At 47.1% G+C, this 8,980-nt stretch overlaps 1 pseudogene; it reads right to left on the reverse strand.

Moving 5' to 3' along the window:
* Positions 1 to 703: 703 nt before the first annotated feature.
* On the reverse strand, positions 704 to 7,629 carry LOC129397213 (centromere protein N-like; annotated as a pseudogene).
* Between the last annotated feature and the right edge of the window lie 1,351 nt (positions 7,630 to 8,980).

The raw sequence follows: 8,980 nt of genomic DNA on the forward strand, positions 1-8,980 counted from the left end.
AGATTTGGGTGGAGATAGAGCAAAACCATATCAGTCACCATCTTAAATTGTTAATACATTGGAATTTATTTATGTCTGTTGTAAAAAAGGCCAGTCGCTTAGCTATTTCATGGCGGTTTTGAGGAATTACCACCATAACTTATGGGAGAGTGTTTTGGTAAATGGTTACATAAGTATGAGGAATTTTAATTTTTTCATTAGAAATAATGCGTGGAATTTATAGGACAATTTATTAAGAAGCTTAAATGTATGTATGGTTCGTTGATTAATCTAGGGCCATTTCTCTCTTAGAGAGATTGAGTGTGTGGTAAGGCTTCCTCCTTGGTGGGCCTTTTGGTGATAGGATGGTCAAGTGAGGAAGGGCTGTGCTCCTGCGGCTCCTAATTCTGAATTACATTTATTGGTCCATGCAGTCTGGTTAGTGCCTGAGTTTATGTATGGGAAATGAATTCCATTTCTACATGCTGGGTCCTTATCAGAGCAGAAAAAAGAACCCACGCTATGCAGATACATAAATGTCACCCACATGAACAAGGCACTGTCTTCAGTATGGCATGAAGGGGGCAGTGATGGATGGGCAGCTGGAGAGGGGAGCGTGTTCAGATGAGACAGGCTGGTGCAGACATCTGGGGTCAACCACAGCAGACACTAAAATGCAGTGGGGCCGTGGTGAGGGGGATGGAGGGGATGTGGGAGGTGAGTGGGAGCTGAGGGAAGAGGAGTGGCTCAGAATGCAGCGGGGGTCTGCGAGAGGACCAGAGAGGGAGGAAGCCTCTCCTTGGGAAGAGTTAGGGGCAGGTCAGGAGAGGTTCCAGGTAGAGTCAGAGGTGGCTGGGCTGGGGTGGCGAAAGCCGCCCTTATCCTCCCTGTGACTCTTAGGGTCATTGCACTGCTTTTCTGCTTCCAGATGAGATGGAGTAGCAGGGACGGCGTTTATCCTTTCACCTGACATAATTAACACAGGACAAAATAGATGAGGAAAGAAACAACAAAGCGAAACTGTTGCCATCAGACAGCGCAGAGCTGTGGTCCCTGAGAGGGAGAGACAGACAAGAGGAGTGCTAGGATTTCCCCAGAGGGCGTGGCCTGGACACTTTCCAAGCTGTGGCCCATGGATGTGGCTGCTGTCGTGGTGGGGTCCCTTCGGGGAAAGCACTTTGTCAGTGAACAGCAACATCCTTTTCTGATTTTTCTAGTACCACGCATTGTTTTCTCCCATTGTCCAACAAAGGAGGCAAGAATGCAGTGTGCCGCATTCCTCCTGCAGCAGCGCTCCGGTGGCGTACCTTAACCTCGCTTTTGTTTTTTCATGTGTTGGCTGAGTCAGTGAGTGTGCTGTGGTGGACCTCTGCCATTTGTAGCTCCTCAAATCTTTTCAGCACCCTCTTCACAGTTTGATAGTTCCCCACAGTGTACCTCCTGCCTTCTAATGAGTCTCCAAATATTCCATTTCACAGCTGTCCTTGCTTTTGAGGTGCAAACATATGATTTAGGTCAAGGCATCATAGGCACCCACTCAAGGCTTTGATCCCAAACAGTTCCCATGGCTGGGGCAGATTGCGGTGGAGGGGCAGGGGCAGGGGCTGACAGCTGTGGCAGAGGCGTCCTGATTCAGCTGCCTCCAGATGGGGCCAGAGTGGCTGCCCCTCACTGCATTAGTTCTATGGTATGGCACTGGGGGTCTCTTTCTCCAGCATTCGATTTGGTATGTTATCTTTTTTTTTTTTCTTTGATCAGCTTTTCATTATCTCTATTCACAAGTTGTTATAATATTGCTATTTATCAGTTTAATGTAACACATATGATAAAAACAGATGATAAAAAGTATCATATTAACAATGAGAACATTATTGGCTGGGTGCGGTGGTTCACGCCTGTAATCCCAGCACTTTGGGAGGCCGAGGAGGGCGGATCACCTGAGGTCGGAAGTTTGAGACCAGCCTGACCAACATGGAGAAACCCTGTCTCTACTAAAAATACAAAATTAGCCAGGTGTGGTGGCGCATGCCTGTAATTCCAGCTGCTAGGGAGGGTGAGGCAGGAGAATCGCTTGAACCTGGGAGGCGGAGGTTGTGGTGAGCTGAGATCGCGCCATTGCACTCCAGCCTGGGCAATAAGAGTGAAACTCCGTCTCAAAAAAAAAAAAAAAAAAAAGAGAGAACATTATTTTACACAACCGATTGACTGAATATGCAGCCTCTTGCAACAATAACTTAGACCCAACTCTACCCTCGGAATGGACCACTTTTATGATTCTCCTAAAAAGTTTTGAGTTGGATATAGTTTCTTGTTGCTTCTTTCTGTGATCCGAGACTTAAGAATGAGTCTCTGGAAACGCAGCAATTGGAACCAGACCTCCCCAGGATCAAAGAGGACAGGAGTGGGAGAAAGGACGCAGGACACGACTCCCACCGTCTCCAGCACTGCGCCGTATGCTTGACCTCAGAGCATGCAGGCACTCAAGGTCAAGTGTGCAGCCACGTCTATATCCTGCATCTCAAGTGCTCGCAACTGTGACAATTAGCAGATATGGGAGAGAGGAGGCATATCATGGAGGAATGAGTCAGTCCCAAAAATTACATGAACATTTCTGAAATTTCAATACCAAGGGTTAACTTCTAAAGTACTAGTGTATAAACAGAAGCCATATAGCTAGCCATGAACTGAAATGCATGTACCATACAGTGAAGGAGCTCCTGTGCATACAAAACCACCCACGTCTCATGTATCTCTAATTTAAAAATAACTCATTCTCTTGCTGGATATGCAAGTGAGTGGTGGAGAAAGCGGTGTATCTGCAAGGCTGGCGGGGGTTAAGGATTTCATTGCTTCCAAAAGACGTGGGCAAGAGAACTTTATTACTCACTGAAGGGGATTCTTCCTTCTCAGCCAAGATGGTCCCATTTAAATCACTTTTGAATTTCCTTTCAAGCTTCAATTGTGCAAATTCTAGTTGTGGTTGAGGATCGTCCCCAACAGCTTTTTGAGTTATTCCTTGGACTCTTCCTTTTTCTACTATGTTTTCATGAATAATTCTAGAATCCATATTTATATCCAGCCCAAGGCTTCTTTCCTGTAGAGGTGTCGTCGAGTTGTGAGCTTCAAAGATCTGATCATACTGTTTAAAAACAATAGCCTTGGGAGTCCAGATGTCAGCTTCTCAGCAATTATCAGTGCCTGACCCAGAAGCGGTCTATTGCACCTCAGCTTGGAGGAAAAAGTGAAGGCACATGCAGTCTGGGAAAAAAAGAAAGAGAAAGGAAGGAAAAGGCAGGCAGGCAGGCAGGAAGGAAGGAGAGAAAAAGAAAGGTGGTAGGTTTGTATGTACTGGCTTGGATTTGTGTGCTGTGTTCCCCAGGCAATTCTAATCCAGACGGCATTCCCCTCAATGTCTCTAAAGCTGTCACATTTGTAAACGCTTACTGCAGAATTTTCTTTTTTTTCTTTTCTTTCTTTTTTTTTTTTTTCTGAGACAGAGTCTCACTCTGTTGCCCAGGCTGGAATGCAGTGGTGTAATCTCAGCTCACTGCAACCTCTGCCCCTGGGTTCAAGTGATTCTTCTGCCTCAGCCTCCCGAGTAGCTGGGATTACAGGTACCTGCCACTGCACCTGGCTAATTTTTATATTTTTTTAGTAGAGACGGGGTTTCACCATCTTGGCCAGGCTGGTCTTGAACTCATGACCTCGTGATCCACCTGCCTCTGCCTCCTGAAGTGTTGGGATTATAGGCATGAGCCACCGTGCCCGGCCTGAGGAATTTTCTTAAATGAATTTTTAAGTTGTTTCATATCAAAAAGGTCAGCATCTTCACCTGGTCCTTTACTCATCTGAAAAGCATCCCAAACTTTCTTGTGCTGATGAAATTGAGTATAAACTGTGTCTCAAAGGGCTGCGTCATAGGGATTTGCATGCTTCTCACACAGCAGAACCAAGTGCTGAACGAGAGAGTCCTTTCTGTGCCGGAAATTTAAAGTCTGCAGTTGATTTTCAGACAAAAAATCCCAGGCTTTAGGATTGTTGTCATTTCCGTCATGGGGATCCTCTTTCTCTCTTTTCTTTTCTCTTTCTTTCTTTCTTTCTTTCCTTTCTTTCTCTCTCTCTTTTTCTTTCTCTTTCTCTCTTTATTTCTCTCTCTTTCTTTCCTTTCTCTTTCTTTCTTTCTCTCTTTCTCTCTTTATTTCTCTCTCTCTCTTTCTCTCTGTCTCTCTCTCTTTCTGCCTCTCTTGCCTTTCTTGCCTGCCTGCCTGCTTGCCTGCTTTCTTTCTTTCTTTCTTTTCTTTTCTTTTCTTTCGACAGGGTCTTGTTCTGTCACTCAGCCTGGAGTGCAGTGGTGTGATCTCAGCTCACTGCAACCTCGACCTTCCGGGCTCTATCGATCCTCTCACCTCAGCCTCCTGAGTAGCTGGGTCTACAGCATGTGCCACCACGCCTGGCTAATTTTATTTTTTGTAGAGATGGGGTCTCACTATGTTGCCCAGGCTGGCCTTGAACTCCTGGGCTCAAATGATCTTCCTGCCTTGGCCTCCCAAAGTGCTGGGATTACAGGAGTGAGCCATCACACCCAGCCATGAGGATGTTTGAGATGATCCTCTTAATAAACTCAGCAACAGTCTCATCCATCTCTCTGTCATGGCCCACGTCTTCAGCTACCTCTCTCCTCCTGCATGCTATCTTTGTCCTATAATAAATCGTTCACTCCTGAAACCTGGTAGAGGGGATTCTGTTGTCTATAACCCCCACCAGTGCATTTCTATCTAACGGTTAGGAAAACCTCCTTGGCTGGGCACAGTAGCTCTCACCTATAATCTCAGCACTTTGGAAGGCCGAGGCAGGCAGATCACCTGAGGCCGGGAGTTCGAGACCAGTCTGGCCAACGTGGTGAAACCTTGTCTCTACTAAAAATACAAAAAAATTTAGTTGGCTGTGGTGGTGTGTGTCTGTAGTCCCAGCTACTTGGGAGGCTGAGGCAGGAGAATTGCTTGAACCCGGGAGGCAGAGGTTGTAGTGAGCCGAGATCACACCATTGCACTCCAGCCTGGGTGACAGAGTGAGACTCTGTCTCAAAAAGAAAAGAAAAGAAAAGAAAAGAAAGGAAAGCTCCCAACTAAACAGTCAATGGCCTGCTCATAACAGGAGACACAGGGGAGGTGGTCCAGGGTGGGTGAGTCAGCCGTTCAGCAGCATCGTGCAGAAGCCAGTTCCTTCCACCTTCTACTCATTGTTGTGCGGCTTCTTCCCCTTTGCGATCTGGTGCTGCATTCCATCTCTAGTCTTCGGGCATCACTACTTTTCCCTGTGGTGCTCAACAGGCCACACAGGGCAGCTCTGACGTTGGCCAAGTGGAACTGATGTGGAGACACAAATCCATGGAGAGGAGGCAGCTTCTCCTTGGAAGCAGAATCTCCCTTTTTATATCCATGAGAAACAGCCAGGAGAGCAGGAAGCCAAGGGCTTTCTCCTTTTCTGTTGCATGCCAGCGCCCGCTTTGGCTATGAGCAGCAGGTCTCTCTCCCTTCACCACTGCATTTGGATGAGACTCAGAGGCTGCTTTTGCTGTCATCTGTTTGGCTTACTTGGTAAGTTTCTGTGATTTGAGGCTTGTCACCACTTGTAGAGTTTTTGCTTGATCGTGTGTTGTTTGTCCAGCTTTGGTTAAGGCCGCTTAAACCCCTGACCTTTGGAGACTTTGTGTGCAGGTTTCCTATTTCATCATTGTCGTGTTTTGTCGCAAAGTCAGGTTTGCATCTTGGAGAGCTTTCTGGTCCCCCTTCCTGAGTTTTGTGCCCAGTTTTGTTGATGAGTCCACCATAAATCTTGTGGATGGAATCTTCCAGGTGCTTCTGGACTTTTCTGTTCTTTTGCTTCGCCTGTGTAGTGAGAGGGAGAAGTCCAACATTAAATGAGCCCCATTTTTACTCAACGTCTCTTTCTCCCTGACCACTCTGTGTAAAATGCAATCCTAACTCCTTCCTGACCGGCACTTCTAGTCCTCTTTATCCTGTTTTTTCTTTCTCCATAGCGCTTATCACCCTTTCCTATGCCGTCTCTGCCTCCAGATCTGGAATATAAAGTCCTCAGTAGGAAATACCTTTATCTCTTTTGTTCACTGAGGTATTCTAATTGCTCAGAATGGTACCTGACACATATTAGGTGCCCAATAAATAGTTTGTGAATAAATGAGTGAATAAATACTCAGGATTTTTAACAAAAGCCACCAAAGAAAACATGCCTAATTTATTCAGGAAGTGGAAATCTTGGGTGGGATGAATTCCTTATGAGACCTGCGAGAAGCGCAGGTGATAGTTTGTGTGTGTGTTCGTTGTGCATTTTTATTGGTATAAAACAGAAGCACTGGGAAGTGTGGGAAGTGCGCATGTCATGAGGATGCAGGCCCTTGGCTGGCTTGTTTATTTCAGGGGTGGTTAGGCGTTGTCGCCCTGGGTGGAGGGGTCAGCGACGAGCCCTCTGAGGCCATCCTGTGACATCCCCTGGGCACCTCCTAGTGTTTGTCATTCCCGACGCCCCAGGCCAGTGTCCTTGGCCTTGGAGATCTCAGGCTCTGCTGGTTTCCCCACCTCCCTGGCTGTCCCTTTTTAGTCCTTTCCCACCTCCTGACCAGACACTGAACATCCTTGGGGCTGGTCTCCTTCATTTCTTGCTATATTCTTTTTTTTTTAAAGACGGAATCTCGCTCTGTCACCCAGGCTGGAGTGCAGTGGCATGATATCGGCTCACTGCAACCTCCGCCTCCTGGGTTCAAGTGTCTCCTGGCTCAGCCTCCCAAGTAACTGGGACTACAGGCATGAGCCACCATGCCCGGCAAATTTTTGTATTTTTTAGTAGAGACAGGGTTTCGCCATATTGGCCAGGGTGGTCTCGAACTCCTGATCTCAAGTGATCCTCCCGGCTCAGCCTCCCAAAGTGTTGGGATTATAGACGTGAGCCACCGCGCCCGGCCACTATATTCTCTTTCTATTCAATTTCATTCTTCCCTGTGCCTCTGCTTACCATGGGGCACCCACTTGCAGAGGATGCCTGATTCCATGCCCTGGCTCCCTCCTTGGTGGCCTCATGCATCTCAAACTCAATATACCCAATGCTGTGCTCAGACCTTCCAGCTCAAATGCGCTCTGTCTCAGACATGCTGCAACCATCCTCCTGGGAGTTGACACCTCCCCACCGTATCCCCTCACATCCAGTCTCTCAGCATGTTCCCTTGATCCTAACTTCTAAAGTGTCCTTGAACCTACTCACTTCTACCTCCCATGTGCCCACCAGACCCAGCCCCAACCACTTTTCGCTGAGGTAACCTCAGTAGAATTTACACTGGTCTCCCTTCATTCTCTCACGCACACGACAAACCATTCGGTACCCTGAAGCTGGTGTGGTTTTTGAAAAGCTCAAATTTGATTGTGTCTTTAATGAGTTCCCATTGCTCTGAGGTCAGTGTGGCATCTTTCATGGGGAAGGTCATGGCCAGCCCCCTTCCCCTTCTCTTCCTATGTTCCAGCCACCATGACCTACTGTCCAGTGGTCATGAGCTGAGTCCCTCATACCCAAGGCTTTTCCAGATGCTTTTTCTCTGCTGGAACACTGTTCTTGCCTTGCATTGCTAGCAAAGATCCCCATGTTCATTAAGTGCCTCTTAAATGTGACCTCTCCAGGGAAGCCTCCTCCACTCCCATTGCCCTGGCTCAGTCAGACCCCTCTGTGTCTTCCTTGTTGGTGCTCTCTCCTCTTGTCATTAAATCACTCCATGTTTAATGTCTGTATCCTCTACTTGACTGTATGCTCTACAAGGGCAGGGTCTAGGCTGGCTTGGATGTTATGCTGCTGAATCTGCAGGGCGAAGTGTAGGAGGTGCTCAATAAACTGAATAGATTCTGAATAGATGTTCACTGAGGGTAATACTGAGGAGTGGGGTTGTTCTCGATCCTTACTGTAGACTCCAAATGCCAGTACTGTTGGGCGTTGCTTCCTCTGAAACACTCCTTGAAGCTCCGAGTCTCCTTTGGATGGTTTTACCCAACTCCACTCATGCCTCCATCCCTTGCTGCCTCTCCAGACACTTGCCTTCCTTGTCATTTTCAGGCCGTCAGCTACAGTGACTGGGAATGTGTACCACTTGGCTCTCACACTCGCCTCTCACTGTCGTTTTTCTCTCACGGGAGTTTATCATCTATTCTTCTCATTTCCTTGCCTTCCTCTCTGCAGCACCGATAAATCATCAGTTTCACCCGAACTTCAGAAAGAAGCCATTCCTTAATTTTGGCAGAAGCACGATGGAGTAGAAAGTGACCAAGGAGACTGACTTCTGATCATGTCTCTATTGTGACATGCCTTCATGAGCTCCCGTTGTTCTTGGGGTTAAGGCCTTTAATATATGTTACAAGGTTGGAATCACTCTGGGGAAATGGCCGAAACTCCCTGAGCTTTGTTTCCTCAAGAGGAATGTGAGGTGGATTGGATTAAATTCCACCTACAACCATTTCCATCTCTTACATTTCCAGAATTTGTCCCAGAATCATAGAAGCAAACCTTGTTCAGAGAGGCCATATCCAGCTTTGCAAAATAAAAAAAAAGTCACTGTGCTGGTGAGATGGGCCTCAATCCTGGTCACATTTCTCTCTTCTCTCCAGATATCTATGCTTCCTCCCTCTCCTGCCTCCCCAGAACATAAACAGCTCCCTGAGGGTTGAGGATGTTCCTTCGTCCCACTCCCAACCTGTCACCCCCAACTTCCAGATTTCTTTAAAAGTCAAAGAGAAAGGAAATTTTCAGGAAGGAGATCATGTCTAAGAGCTTTTTATTAGTCTCATCTTCCAATTTCCTGTAGACTCAAACTTCTTTCTTTCTGTCGTGCGGGGTTTAATATCCAGTGGCTGTTTGACAACAGCACCAGGAAATGGAATTTCCATCCTGATTCTGCCTGGAACCTTGGGCAAAGTGCCCAAACCTTCTGCCTCGCTCTCCTCCTGGG

This window comes from Pan paniscus, chromosome 12 (genome assembly GCF_029289425.2).
Source record: "Pan paniscus chromosome 12, NHGRI_mPanPan1-v2.0_pri, whole genome shotgun sequence".
Lineage (NCBI taxonomy): Eukaryota > Metazoa > Chordata > Mammalia > Primates > Hominidae > Pan > Pan paniscus.